We start from the raw sequence: 15835 nt of genomic DNA on the forward strand, positions 1-15835 counted from the left end.
TTTGTTGGTGGGATTGCAAACTGATACAATCATTCTGGAAATCGGTCTGGAGGTTCCTCAGAAAATTGGACATTGCACTACCTGAGGACCCAGCTTTACCTCCCTTGGGCATATACCCAAAAGATGCTCCAATCTATATAACAAAGACACATGCTATGTTCATAGCAGCCTTATTTATAATAGCCAGAAGCTGGAAAGAACCCAGATGCCCTTCAACAGAGGAATGGATACAGAAAATGTGGTACATCTACACAATGGATTATTACTCCGCTATCAAAAACAATGACTTTATGAAATTCATAGGCAAATGGATGGAACTGGAAAATATCATCCTGAGTAAGGTAACCCAATCACAGAAAAACATACATGGTATGCACTCATTGATAAGTGGATATTAGCCCAAATGCTCGAATTACCCTAGATGCATAGAACACATGAAACTCAAGACAGATGATCAAAATGTGAATGCTTCACTCCTTCTTTAAAAGGGGAACAAGAATACCCTTGGCAGGGAATAGAGAGGCAAAGATTAAAACAGACACAGAAGGAACACCCATTCAGAGCCTGCCCCACATGTGGCCCATACATATACAGCCACCAAACTAGATAAGATGGATGAAGCAAAGAAGTGCAGGCTGACAGGAACCAGATGTAGATCTCTCCTGAGAGACACAGCCAGAATACAGCAAATACAGAGGCGAATGCCAGCAGGAAACCACTGAACTGAGAACGGGACCCCTGTTGAAGGAATCAGAGAAAGGACTGAAAGAGCTGAAGGGGCTTGAGACCCCCATATGAACAACAATGCCAAGCAACCAGAGCTTCCAGGGACTAAGCCACTACCCAAAGACTATACATGGACTGACCCTGGGCTCCAACTGCATAGATAGCAATGAATAACCTAGTAAGATCACCAGTGGAAGGGGAAGCCCCTGGTCCTGCTAAGACTGAACCAGTGAACATGATTGTTGGGTGGAGGGTGATAATGGTGGGAGAATGGGGAGGGGAACACTCATATAGAATGGGAAGGGGAAGGGTTAGGGGAATGTTGGCTTGGAAACCGGGAAAGGGAATAACATTTGAAATGTAAATAAGAAATACCCAATTTAATAAAGATAAAAAGAAAAAAGAATTCTCAGCGCAATAACTTTACTTGGGTGTTTCAGGGAAGATTCGGACCAAGGTGAATCTGTGCTGTGCATAGCCCTTTGAAGTTTGGTGAGTGGTCTATCTGCAGCTGTAGTTAATTTAGTCCTTGCTCATAGAAAGTGCTGGTTGTGATGGGATCAGTTTGAAAGCCACCTTTTGTTTTGTGTGAATTGAATCTTTTTGAATTTGTAGGGCATTAATTAAAGAGGTGAGTGCTTTAGGGAAGGCTTATAAAACCAACACAGTTGATTTGGCTCTTTCATAGTGGCAAGTGAATCCATACAAGTTTTCTGAATTAGAATCACTACTGGACGGAGGAATAGAGAGGCATGAATTGTTTCCAAATTCTCTGTTTCAAACTATTGCAACAGTGAACAAAGTTAAGTTTTGTTTAAATATGGGGGGAAAGCTTTGTTTTCGGCATCCAGGGAAACTAGGCAAAACCACATTTTTGAGACATGTGGGCAGGCAGTGTGCATGGAGACTCTGGAGTCCGTCCAAATGCTCTTCCACCAGAGGCTCAAAGAGCCATTGTTTGTGGAGGTTTGAGTTACAGAATTTGCTCCACTCTTCTAAGCCATGCCCCTATGGTGTTACAAAGCCTCTTCATTATGTTATCAAGTTGCATTCCGATAACAATGCTTACGCTAAGTGTGATCACTGTTAGTCTTTGACTGTACGGAGCCCACCTTGCCCTGTTTTACCTATTGAATTCTTTGTGATTCTAGTATTCAGAATTTGGTTACCTAAGCTGGGAATAGTCCGGTGTTGCTTGATCCATGTCTCCGAAGCCTCTCTTAGCCTGAACTCTCACAGTGTCTTCTGTTACAGGTCTCTGGGGAATATTGCGTTTGTTGTATTTACTATCGTGAGTATTTGTGGGAACAGCAGTGGTGGCCTGTTCATTTTTCACCCTATGGTTGGGAATTCAAAAACTCAGTGAATGGCTGGTCGAATAATAGAGCATGGTGAGAGAAATGCACAAAATGTGGTTTGCTGTACAATGTCTTCTTGCCTTTTCTTTACCTCCTTCACACATATCTAGAGCACCCCGGCGGCTTGTAAAAGAGTCCCCTTGCTGTCAGAGGCCAGAGCTGAGGCAGCAGATCGACTTCACTTCTGCGGATTCTGGAGCATTTGGTAGCTACTTCTGAGTCAGCGTGTAGCCGTCGGACTCGCATTTTCATGTGTGTTGTCACAGAGACTTGAGTCCTGTCCAAATAATTTTGCCAAACTAGTCATGCTTTCTAAAAAACCAGTTAAGAGGCTAATAGCTATTGTTGCATGGCAGTCCCTTATATGATATAAGTATAAATAACAAAAATAATTCTATACATAGTACTGACTTAGAGGATTTTATACATGACGTAGTTAGACATTTGAAGTAGTTTTGTGAAAAATCCTTTGGCTGGTATGAGGCCCATCCTTTTCCTTTCTCAGTCACCATATCATCTACACATCTCCCTTTCATATCTCTTAAAACAACACTGCTGGTTAATTGTTTACCCACATGTCTGGTATTAGTGCTTCATCATAGCTCAGCACCCTTTATTCATACAGAAGCTCACATTTACTAACACCCTGGGTTACAAGGGAGTGAAAGTGAATTTAAAATACCTGTAGGAAAAAAGGAGGTTTACTGGATGGTAATTATGGGAATATAGAAACAGGAACTGATTTATTTGGTGTTAGAACCCCAGGCAGCGAGAATACCAAGGACCTGGGGCTGGACCCAATGTTCCAGGTCACCAGCTCTTGCCACTTGACGGAGTCAGGATCTCTGCCCAGTTCCTTGAAGCAGTTGGAGATGCTGCCAGTGCATATTTCCAAGCTTTCTCTGCTTGGCCACCATCAAGATGGAGGCTTGCAGTGCAGTTGTGTGCTCCTTAGAAGGTCCCAGCAGAAGCACTGGTCTGGGTTAGATTCCTTGTCCAGTGCTGGATGAGACGCATGCTTTCCTACACGTCAGTGAATCCTGCAGAGCAAAGTCCAATAAAGCAAGCAAGCAGTGCTGCCTACTCCGAGCAGCCTACTTCTCTTGGGACGACCAAAGTCGTGTCAGCGCATCCTTAAAAGACCAAACCGAACCTCCACGCACAGAAAAGGCAGTGGAGTTATGCAGCATCCCATGTGAACGTCTGCGTTTGTCCTTGGTCATCAAGGGCTACTGTTGCTATACAGCATTGCTGTCCTTTTCAACTTTCTCCTTTCTAGTTCCTTTCTGTTCTTAGGAATAGGCAAATCATTGAGTGACTGACTTTTACTACAGTATTTTAAACTTAAACAAAAACACATGTATGTAAGTATGCATGCATGCATGTGTGTATGTGTGTGCATGCATGTATGTATGTATGCATGTTATGTATTCATGCATGTATGTATACATGTATGCTGGGGCAGAGGTAACATACATGCCATGTCTCACTGTGGAGGCCAAAAGGATGACTTTCTTGAGTTGGTTTTCTCTTCAGTCTTATTTCTGAGGGTGGGGTTTCTCTTGTGTCTGTTGCTGCCCTGTATACTGAGAGCCATCTGGCCCACACGCTTCTGTGACGCTTCTGTCCCTGAGGGTGCCACCACATCCAGCTTTTTCCTGTTGGTTCCAGAAATGGACTCCAGGTGTTAGTGGTGAGTGCCATCACCCATGAAGCCATCTTGTCTCCCTCACTGTAATACTTTAAGTAGTAGATCAGGGACAGTTCATTAGATTTAAAAATTTTAAAAAGTTATTTTTCTATGTCTTTTTGATATACTTCTAAGATGATTTTCTTCCCTTTGATATTTTCCTAAACTCCAGACTATTTCAGAAACCTGGGATAATGGGTCTAACTCATAACCCTGAACTGGAATTTTATTTACTTTGTCCTTCTTCACAGTGAAAAACTTAAGCAAACAAGCAAACGAACAACAACAAGAAACCAGAGTCAGAGGTGGCTACTTTGGGAGCTTCTAGACGTTTATGGATTCGTATCATAAAGAGACTCCATCCTCATGTAACCACGCTCACAATAGAAGAGTCTCTCGTCTCTTCTCAATGCCCTGGGCCTTGCTTTTGCTTTGCCCTGAGGAATTTGTGTGTGCAAAAGAAGTTTTATCATGTTATTTTTACTCCTTGTGTCATGTTAGTTCTGAATATTTCAGATTCTCCTACGGCTCTTCATGAAGGTGGTCACAATGAAATCACCTTTTCATCTGAGTTTTCCCTGGTGTACATACTTGGTGCATGACCTCACATCCAAACTCCATGTTTCCGCTGTCTCATAAACAGGGAGACAATGTACGCATAGTTCATATGTCACTCAGATAGTAAACATGGAAGTGTGCATGCATGTGTATGTAGAAGCCATACACAGCAGGTCTATGAAAAGCTAGCATATTTCCAAGCAAGTACAAGTCTGAAGGGAATAAGATTTAACAAAGGGAACAGAGACTGAGGTGCAAACACATTGTTAGCAGGGAAATTGAGGACGTAATGGATGCAGGTGAGAGAGGAGGGGCTGAAGTCCAGGGAAAAGCATAACTGTGACCCAGATGAGGCTGCAGAAAGCAAGGTGAAAATAATAAAGGCCTGCATCGATGCAGTAGTCTGCATCGACCTGCTTTCTTATTAGATTCAGGGCTTTCCCCTTCTATGCAGCATTTTGCCAGCCATGACCACCTCAAGTTCCTTGGCAACAGCTCCATCTTTGGACTTTCAATTTCCAGGCTAGATCAGATTCACAATTGAAGATTTTTTTCACATGGACATAATTTTTTTCAACAAAAATTTGTCTTTCACCAAGAAACATTAATGAACCCATCAATCCAAACTATATCGACACTGTAGGTTGATACAGATGTGGAGATACAAATCTACCCATATTATTTGTCAGTTTAGTAAAAAGATATGAAATCGACTTTTCAAAAATGATATTTGCACAACATGTTTATTACAATTCATTACTCAGTTTAGAGAAGCTGAGTTCTGGAATCAATGCATGTAGATGATCGATGAATGGATAAAGAGAGAGGGTGTGCAAACACAGAGGAATACTAGTTAGTCTTCATAACAAGGGAATTCTATTGTTGCAGCAGTGATGGGGCTGGAGAACAGTGTGCTTAAGTGAAGTGATCTGGGCATAGGAAGGAGAGCACACATACTCATGTACGTGCAGAATCTAAAACAATTAATGTGATAGAAGCCGCCAGAACAGGATCACTCTCAGAAGCTGGGGTGTGGGGCAGCTATCAGTTGGTGGCCTTAGGACACAGTAGCAAGTAGGAAGAATCTGGCTTTCATTTTTGGTCTTATTTTTATCTTTTGCAAAGCCCCAGTGAGTATACTAGATTAGTGTATTTCTGAATTGCTAATCCATTAACTTTAATATGTTCTCCACACAAAAATTCTTATTTGATGTGACTGATAGGCTAACTAGTTTAATGTTTTTTTTTAACAAATTATTCATCTATCCTAACATTACTTCGTAACCTGTCCCTATATACTATGTAATGTATCATTTAGAAAGTTACATAGCTGATAAATTAAAAAAGGAAAGAAGATAGGGGTGGTATGATTGTGTTTGTTAGAATTCCTGCATGAGTTTTGAGAGTGCCCTCCATAATTCTTCTCTATCATCTGTCCTTCTTGCAAATGTAATAGACTAATAAAGTTTTCAAGAACAATTTGCTGAGTCATGATAGAATGAGGGGTGTTCACTGATAAGACTGGCCACACTTGCTTCCCCTCTAGAAACCAGAGTAGGCTCAGAGTTGAGCAGTGAACAAGCCTGATGTTTCCATAAACAGCACCAGTGATGTGAGAGTAGCTTGTGTTTAGCTACGGAATGGCTCTTAAATATTTAATCACAGTTCCTTCAGAGTTGTAGTATTTTGAGGAAGTACTTTAAGTAAATGACAATAATCCAAATATAAAAGAATGGGTACTTTTGTTCTGCCATTGATGGAGAACAACTGAGTTGTAAAAATTCCCGCTTTGCTAAAAGGTTAATGTTTAGCTTTGGTAAAGTAACACCAACATTTTAAAAAATCAGTCAGTTAATGAGTATTTCATTGTAAATGGTCACTCATAAAAATCTCTAGGGTTTTAAGGAGTTGTAATCATTTGATAACCGTCTTATTCTGAGGAATCTTTTGTCACTTTTCAAAATAACACTTGGCTTTTTTTCTCGTGTGCGTTTGATGCAATTAATTCACAGTAGGCTGAATTATAAGGCATCCCACCACCTTTTCTGCTACTCTCACCTACTCTTTAAATATTGTAACTAGTGTTTCCTTTTTTGGTTTAGAGTGTTTATTTTTGTTTAAATGCATTCTTCTGTCCTTATCCTCTGTTGCTTTGTTTCTTTACTGTGTCTGTGCCTCTGCCCTGTCTAAGATAGCTCCCGGTCCTATGACTCACATCTGGTTCTAAACAGACATGAACTTTCACATAGCCTGGAGGATATAGCCTACAGGTTTTCACCTCAGTTCCCAGCTCTACCTTGACCCTCTCTAGTCATGACATTTTCCCAAGGCAAAGATGGCTGAAAACACTTGCCCTGAGACAGAGTGGTGCTCTTAGAAGGCAAACGGAGGAAAGTCCTACAAAGAAAGGATGAGTCTTGAGCAGGGAAGGGCACAGACGTCAGATTTTTGAGAGCAGGATCCACTTGGCCCTGCATAGCATACTGTGAAGCTGAATGTGGTCACTGATGTTCATCCTGACTCCATCACCAGCTGAAGTAATATTAAAGATTGTGCTTATCATAATCTAGTTCCTAAAAGGAGGGCACACACATATGTTTCGGAATTGGAAAAAAAAAGTCACCTCATGTAAGGGTAAGCATTTCAGGAGATTAACTTTGGTTTCCTAGCAGACATGAATTTACATGGATGTCAGATTCTAGCCTCTTTGTCAGTCTTATTTCCCTGTTTTCCCCAAATTCAAATGAGATGTTTATTTACAAGGCCTTTTGTCCTTTTTTCCCCCTCTGAACCTCAAAGTGTTTTGTAGCCTCTACTGTGTCTTAGTGAGGTCTCAGATACTTGTCACTGTCCCTTGAAAAGACATTCTTCATTGCATAAAAACAATGATTAATTTACTGATGCCTCTCCCCGCCCAGCGAGTTCTTTACTATTTTATGGTCAACCGCAAAATAGTATGTATTGACACCTTGTATTTTTTTTCCATCACAATTCTTCATTCTCCCTGCCCATTTTGACTCTGTGCCCTCCCACAGACTTTGTTTGAACCCCTGTTACTAGTAGCTCTTCTACAGTTTATATCATGTCTGGGAAGGTGCAGGACTGACAGAGAAGAAGGTCCCGCTCTTGGCGTAGGGGGGATGTTTCTAGTGTAGTTGGATGTGAAGATACATAGACAAACGAAGCCAATTAATGTGAGGAGCCAGTGCAGCATGCTGGGGAGGGAGGGGGAGACACTACTGAGGTGATTGCTGAAGTTCAGTTGAGTAGAGCCAGGGCCAGCAGAGTGGCCCAGTGATTGGCTGGTCAGGACCATGGTAGGCAGAGAGAAGAGCAAAGGTGAAGATGGCTGTAGCATTTGTCAGCACTGAGGAAGTGGAAAATGGCCCATCTTGACTGTAGAGGCTCAGTTAGTGGGACCAACCATGCCTGGGGGTCTTGCTCTTCGGGCCCAGCGGATGGCTGCCTGCCTGCCTGCCTGCCTGAGGCAACAAATGGCTTATCTTCTAGTTTCAGGTGCACTGAGGCTGGTTGCAAGCATTTATCTGTGGCCGCATTTTCCTTTGATTTCTCCTTCTTTGTCCAGCCCACAAGAAGTCAAATGGACTAGCATCTTGGTTCACCCCAGATATTAGGGAACTGAGTCAATGCATGCAGAAAGCGGCGTGCTGTTGAGCGCGTACGGACACATGCCTTTGCCCAAACATGGCTTCCTCTCCTCCAGCTGCCTTTCCTTCACATCTATTTGTTGTTTATGACCCCACTTTCTCCTTGTCATGTTATAATTTCAGGGCTGTACTTGAGTTCCTCCTTTTTACTGGACCTCATGTCCATCCAGTAACAGGTAATGAAACACCTCTTTACCTCTCCGCTCCCTAATTCCATTGCCTTCTTTAAGGTCTTGCCCAGACATTGTCCTTGCTTCCTTGTCTTTCCCCCTTTCCTCCTTGTCCAGATTTATTTTCTACACCAGTTCCTTGTTAAAAAGGGAAAAGCCCCATCCATCCCACCATCTGCCTATAATTCCATAAGGCGTACCTTTTGGAGTCAAGTCAACCACCATTTCTCGTGGGGTAAAATGCCTAGTTTCCTGGGATGCTCTACACGACCCTCTATGCTCTGGCGTTGCCTTCAGCCTGCACAGCGGCCACCGCCTTGCTTGGCTGTCTGCTCAGATAGCTTCCCTCTGAGGCTCCACACTACTGCTCACCTGCTCTTCCTATCCAGGCAGAGCCCCAGGCACCTCAGATTTATGTTATTTTCTCTGAGGAGTCTCCTGAGACAAAGACGGGAGCCTTTGTACCCAGAAACGTGCTGTCAAAGTTACTTTGCCAGGGATGCTTGGAGCCTGGCGCCTGAGGATTAAATGAGGGCAGACTCATTCACAGACCAATGAAGGCCATCCTCGGCTACATAGTGAGACCCTCTGTTGGAACAATAATTTTTAATTGCATTGTAATAACTTGTTTTATTTATTTAAAATCATTTCCTGGATAGCTTTTTACTAAGTGTTTGAAATCATTATCTGAAGTTTTTTTTTTTTTTTGAGTTAGATCTAATCTACCCTACTTGCAAATTTAATTTCTCAGAAACATAGATATTTGATGATTATAGATGTTCTCACGTCTTGCGTGCTATGTATTTATATGTCTGTAGTGCGAGAGAGTGTACTCAGGCACTCGTGCGTAGTAGGCACTTTATTCCCAGTCATTCGTGTGGTTTCTGGAATGTAGAGAAGGTGACTGTTCACAATGCCGTGTATACAAATACATGTGTGTGGAAGAAATAAATGAAAGAGTATTTTTTGTTGTTGTTTTCTGTTTGTTTCTTTGTTGCGTTAACCCTTTGCACAACGTGTTGGTAAATAAGAACATCTCACGCACAGCTTCAGTGAAAACAAACCATAAGAACTGTTGTGATAAATTGGCTAAGCTGACTTGGAACATAATTATTTCAAGGCGCGTTGAATTATGGGAAGGGAGTTTGCCCAAGACAATTTTAGACCCAAAACATGGAGCTGGGGAAATTGATTAGTTATTTTAAGAATTCAATCAATGTTTTTAGATGCCTAGCTTTGTGTTACAGAGTAATGAGGAAGGAGCCAGTGATTGGCATGGTTGTATGCAGGGCCTTAAAATAGGGACGAAACCAATAATAAAAGAGCATTTTATGATGCGACAGATAATTAAATCCTAAGTGATTCAAATTTGAAACATGTTGGCTTCGCAAAAGGGGGAGCTTGGGGATTGGAAGGGTGAGCAAACCCATACAGAATCCCAAGCCTTTAAGTCCCATTTGGAACTTAGAGTCTACTCTTCAGGCATAGGTTTCCCACAGGCAAAAAGGTTTCTGATATTACGTAGACAACTTGGGGTGGGGAGCCGCCTTTATCATGAAAGTGTTTGCCCCGCAATGAGGACCTACATTCAATACCAGAACCTGTGTAAAACCAGGCATGGCAGCCAGGCTATGTTACCTCAGCCCTGGGGAGGTGGTTTAGCCCAGTGAGAAACTTAAAATAAAAAATAGAAAAAGGTGGACAGCTTCTGAGAAATGGCGTCTGAACTCCAACTGTGGCTTGTAAATGCATATGGGTGCACCCATACCAAAGCATGTATCTTATTTCTTAGCTTTGATAAAGAAGGAAGCGCATAATATTTTTTATTTTAACGAGCCCCCCACCCCCCAGGGGATTTTGAATGAACTTTTCTTTCGTGTTTCAGAAAAAAGTCAAGTTGATTATTTCTTAGGTGACATTCAGGGTGATGAGGGGGACATAGAAGTGTTTCATTTGTATCTGCTGGGATGTGATGGGCGAATGGTTCTTCCTCAGCCTTCTGGTGACACACAGACTCAAGCCCAGAGCACCGCCATTAGCACAGTAGTTACCACCAGTCATTACTGAATTTACTACATGATTGACTATTTATGAGTCGAGATTACTATGTCACTTTAACATTTCTTCTGTAAGTTATTTTCCGGTTTTGCTGTACCTTGCTCTAATTTTTGAACCATATTGATTCTCTTTCCAGCCATAGGAAATCCTAAAACAAGCATAAGGGCTAGCTCAGCCTCACTCCTGTAGGGGGCGCTAAGAGAGTAGCAGTTTAGTTTCCTTTGCCACCCAGTACCCTCTGGCATGACTTGGCACAATTTACTTAAAGATTGTATGCTGTGTTTGTGGGGTTTGGTTTTGTTTGTTTGTTTGCTTGTTTTTTTGAGTTTTTTTGTTTTGTTTTTTGAGGGTCTCACAGGTCCTAAGCCCATGGGTAATTCTGCAGGTTCATAACTATGCATCTGTCACCTTGGTTCAGGAAATGCTACACCTGTTCAAAAAAAAATTTTTTTTTTAATCTCATGCATTTGGTTGGTGCATCGTAATTTTAGAGCCCTCATTATGTCTCATTTACATGTGACATATATATGCATATAGACACATTAAACCCTTTCCCAAGCGTTTGTAACATTAATGAGGGTAGCCTAAACTTGTCCTTCTATAGGGCCTCAGATTATGATTTAATGGGACTGTCACTCAGGATACTTTCTGGCTTTCTCTAGTGCCTTGAAAGATTGAATTGAGCAGGATAAAGTACATCCCTCTGATTAAATGTTTTTTCTCACGTGCAATCATCACTAGCTGCCTGGCTCCCGTTCCATATGCTTTTGGAGCAGCCCTGCATTGCAAATCAATATCTTTCTGGAGAGACAGTGTGTAGTGGATTGCCTGGACAGCATATGCGTGGTTCCTTTGGCTGCAATGCTGCTGCAGAGCCCGTTCACTCTGCCTTCCTGGGAACCCCACAGGCAAGTCCATCGTGTTTGGAGGAAGAAAAAAAAAGAGAGAGATCATTCTAGGGGAAAAATTGACCCGTTAAAGCTTCCGATACTGAACGTCAGCATGCCCTTTGTGATCTTCTGAAACCGTTTCTTGGTCTTGCTTCACTGAGATCAGTTTCTCTGGGTGATCTCTGGGAATTTTTTGTGCTTCCCCCTTTCTTGGTTGTAGTACGGCCGTACCATTTCAGCTTGCTAGCGCAGAAAGATGTGAATTCAGTCGCTGCCTGAGGCTGGCCTGGTGCAAACACATTGCTAGAGATATGTTAAGGAGTTCCAGGTGAATCCGGCTTGAGAGAGACCACAGCAAAACGGTAAGAGGGAGCGTGCCTGGAATCATAGCAAGGGCTTTAATTTGGAGCATCTCGGCAAGTCTGAATCCTGACTCACTCATTTACAACTTGAAAAGGATTCATTCTGTGCATGCCATTCCACTCACTCGCTTCTATTTAACTGCCAAAACCGTCAGCGATTGATAACGGGGTATTTAAATTAAGGATCCGATGGGGTTACTCAGCGAATCTCCGGAGGCTCCCAAGGCTATGCCTGGAGTTTGTAAACACCAGGAGCAGAGATAAGATGAAGAAAAGGTTCAATGACTGCTTCTTTGCCATAGCTGAGTCTGATTTCTTTGGAAACTAGTCTTCTTTTTTTTTTTTTTTTTTTTTTAAGCTTAAAGAGATCTTGCATATGGTTTTGCCTGGCTATGCTTGGCTGAATGCCCTCTGAGTCAAGCAACTGAAGGACAGGAGACCACTTTTCCTTTGGGTAAACTGATGTCTGTGAATTTAGCTGGATTAGAAAATCTGAGAAGAATTGCTATGTCTACTATATTAGCGGTCTGGGATTGTGTCTCTGATCACCTTACTCCCCCCCCACCCTTGAGCCCTGAAATGCACCCGCTTTAAGTGGGAGTAGAGGTCAGGGTGTTGCCACTTAGCATCTTGGTACCTGTAGTGGTTTTGCTTTCCTGCATAGAAGCGATAATCCTTCATGCAGTTCTCAGTGAAGTGTCAGCTAGCTCTACTAGTGGGCTGTTAGCATTATAGATGCGAATGGAGAACCCCTGCATACACGAGAGGCTGAGATAGTAGACAGGCTACTCCAAAATGAAGCTTGCCTGTTTATGAAGAACATGACCAACAAGGTTGAAATATAAACCCCGGCAGAGGATGACCGTCTATCTGCTTAATTAATCAGGGCATGGCATTAAGTAATAAGGGGGGTTTGAGGTTGAAGGATATGCCTTCATATTGTTTACATAAGAGACTAATACATTAGATGATCTTGTGAATTTGTCCGGGTCCACCTTTTATATGGGCACTGAATTTTAAGGATGTCAGCATTTGATATTTTGCTTTAAAATACTTTATTTTGCGTGTTTGAACCTAGGAATTAACTTGAAATGTGAATGTTGTAGTGAGTGAATATTAGTTGACCAAATTTTCAGTAACTTGCATATTGGCCAGAAAGTAGTTCTATATAATTTTTTGAGTCAAAAAATTAAGAAAGAATATTTCATTACCTTATAAGCTAATTGAAACATTGATGGGATTTAGGATTTACAGTAAGTAACTCATTGGAGGAGGAGCCTCTGTACTTATTAAAAATTAAGCATGAAACTGGGCTTTGATTTCTAGGAATGCATATTTGCATTGTGGAATTTTCTTGTGTTTCAACCTTTATTATTGTCTAAAAAGTAAAGGGAGATATAAACTGTTGTTTCTCATCTAATTCTGCTGAGATGATGCTGTTTGCTCCGTCTCTTTCTCACAGTGCTATGTTCTAGCTATTTATATTCCTACCTTCACTTTGTGTAAGCTGTGAGGTTTATTTTTTCATCTTGTGACGGGAGGACTGGTACATCTGCAAAAAGTGATATTTAAAAAGGGGCTAGTGGGGAGGTTATACGACACGTTTTAAAACCATGTTTCTGTCTTCATCATGCAATGTGCTATGTGCTGTGTATGAGATGCTGGGAGATGTCTATGTGCTGTGTATGAGATGCTGGGAGATGTCTATGTGCTGTGTATGAGATGCTGGGAGATGTCTATGTGCTGTGTATGAGATGCTGGGGGATGTCTATGTGCTGTGTATGCTGGGAGATGTCTATGTGCTATGTATGAGATGCTGGGAGATGTCTATGTGCTGTGTATGAGATGCTGGGAGATATCTATGTGCTGTGTATGAGATGCTGGGAGATGTCTATGTGCTGTGTATGAGCTGCTGGGAGATGTCTATGTGCTGTGTATGAGATGCTGGGAGATGTCTATGTGCTGTGTATGAGATGCTGGGAGATGTCTATGTGCTGTGTATGAGATGCTGGGAGATGTCTATGTGCTGTGTATGAGATGCTGGGAGATGTCTATGTGCTGTGTATGAGATGCTGGGAGATGTCTATGTGCTGTGTATGAGATGCTGGGAGATGTCTATGTGCTGTGTATACGATGCTGGGAGATGTCTATGTGCTGTGTATGAGATGCTGGGAGATGTCTATGTGCTGTGTATGAGATGCTGGGAGATGTCTATGTGCTGTGTATGAGATGCTGGGAGATGTCTATGTGCTGTGTACGAGATGCTGGAGACATGCTTCCAGGAGAGAGGAGGTGGCACAAGCTTAGGTATAGTAATGTTAGTTTCCCCCTGCAATCTTTCATAAGGAGTAAATTTGGAACTTTCTAGAGAGTAGAATGACGGCTTAGGGAGAGCCTCTTTACAGGCATCCACTTACAGGCAAACGGCTGTGGAAAGTCCACTCTGTGACAGTGGCGAACGGAACAGGTTTATCTGGTTTCCGTCCTCGTGGATCTTAGCCTCTTGTTTTGTATAAAAAATATTTTGAAGAAAAAAAATCTGTGGCAACTCTTTGCTTTTCTGTTTTGGTAATCATGAAAGATGAATTGTATGCTTTGATTTTTTTTTTAAACTGTGTTTAAAATACACATTACACAGAGTTTGCAAATCCCACCATTTTAAAACTTGCAGTCCAGTGGCATTGTTAAGTATGTTCAGTGTTTTGCAGTAATTACTCCTATCAATGTCCAGAACTTCATCATCCCAAGCCATTAAATAAAAACTTCCACTCTCCTGTCCCCTCACCCCTGATACCCTTGATTCTACTTTCTGAGTCCGTGACTTGGTCTCTGCTAGGTACCACCTTTCTTGTAAAGCACAGTGACGTAGCATTTGGCTGCTCTCACTTAGCGTCTCCACAGCTCACAGATCCAGCACCCTACATTGGACTTTCACTCCTTGGACGGCGTGCTTTATTACGGAAAAGATAGCAGTTTTCCTCTGTAGTGTAGGGTGTCACTAAGTCAAGTTCCCATGTGGACATGTGGTAGTAGATAAGTTAGAGCTTCTAAAGATATCCTCCAAATGGCAAGGAGGGAGGGTCAAAATGCACCAAGGCAATTGCCTACTGGTATTCGTGTTGTTTACATGCCCCGGTGATTGGGCAGTCCCTAGACCACTTTCTCGTTTATTTGCAGATATGAGCAATGGTATTCATTGTGAAGCTGGATTGTGACTTCTGTCAATAAGACTTCACCTCCTGTGCAGTGAAAAACTCATTGTAACTGTAAAAGCAAAGATGATGGTGATGATGGTGGTGGTAGTGGTGGTGAAGATGATGATGATGAAGGCTTCCTCTGCACTTTGTGAGCTACCTTCTGTCCCCCAATACTGCTTTGAGTCACAGTCAACTAGAAACCCCTAGATAGTATAGTCAGGAAGAATAGAGAGAGGTTATATACTTGATACCACAATAAACAGGTTTTCATTAGACAGGCAAGTTTAGCTTTATTAATAAAGTTTTTTTCTCTCTTAAATTTCCCTTCACAGGGCTGCTTTTAAACCCAAGAGATTTTTTTTTCCAATAGATGGTTCCTTCCTAGGAGGTCATGTTATGGCCCCACCCAGAACCATCAATCTGTTTGCTATCAACTGGTTTGACAATTTCTGTTCTTGATCACTGGTGGGTTTATATCTGTACTGGTAACTCCCAGGCTTTTCAAGGCACAGAGGCGCAAGTTCCCTATAGCAGTGTTTGTTATCCGAGTCATCCCTTTTCTCAGTGGCCTTGGTCTCCCTCTTGTTGTCACTGGGACAGGGTCACATGTCACACTGACTTTCTCAACTCAATATATAGCTGAGGCCAAGCGCTCGATTACGGAGGCGTGCGGCAACACGATGTCCTGTTCTCAGTGATTCCTAATGCGTTGCCCTCTTTTGCTTTTCTCTGTTATCGCCTGGCTTTGTGTATGAGGCAGATTCAGAATTAGATTAATTAAATGAATGTTTACTTTGGTGGTGAGGCGGAAGGGAGGCAGGAAGGGCAGGCCAGAAGACGACATGCCAATTACCCATGCAGCTTTGGATTTCCTTTTCTTTTGTATGGGGAGAGGTGCAAACATGGATGGGCAGGTTTGCAGGTGAGGCTCGTCCTTCCTTTTTCCTTCTAGGACATAGGATGTAGGAGATGTGTGCACTGTGGCCAAGAGCTTCTGCTGTGTAGTTTGCTCCTGCAATAAATCTCTGTGCCCGTGTTTACTCTCTGCATGGCCTTGGACGGGCGGCCCAGATCATGTGTGTTTCGATTTAATTACCTATGAAATTGAGATAATGATGTGCCCTCCTGCAGCTCTTGGTGGAGGCTGAGAGATTGTGT

The 15835-nt window shown here is 42.3% G+C and overlaps 1 protein-coding gene across 5 annotated transcripts in view; it reads left to right on the plus strand.

The window, feature by feature from the left end:
* Cdk14 (cyclin-dependent kinase 14) overlaps positions 1–15835 on the plus strand; it is a 594415-nt gene that overhangs the window by 109512 nt on the left and 469068 nt on the right. Inside the window, exon 1 of one of the 5 annotated variants that reach the window (NM_001395584.1) lies at positions 11063–11480. The exons of 3 other annotated variants lie outside the window; for them this stretch is intronic. The gene's annotated coding sequence lies outside the window, so the exon portion shown is untranslated. Of the gene's footprint in view, positions 1–11062; positions 11481–15486; positions 15600–15835 lie in introns of those variants that run through there. One more of the 5 variants, XM_063286231.1, reaches the window with a different exon arrangement.

Source organism: Rattus norvegicus, chromosome 4 (assembly GCF_036323735.1).
Source record: "Rattus norvegicus strain BN/NHsdMcwi chromosome 4, GRCr8, whole genome shotgun sequence".
NCBI classification, from domain to species: Eukaryota; Metazoa; Chordata; class Mammalia; order Rodentia; family Muridae; genus Rattus; species Rattus norvegicus.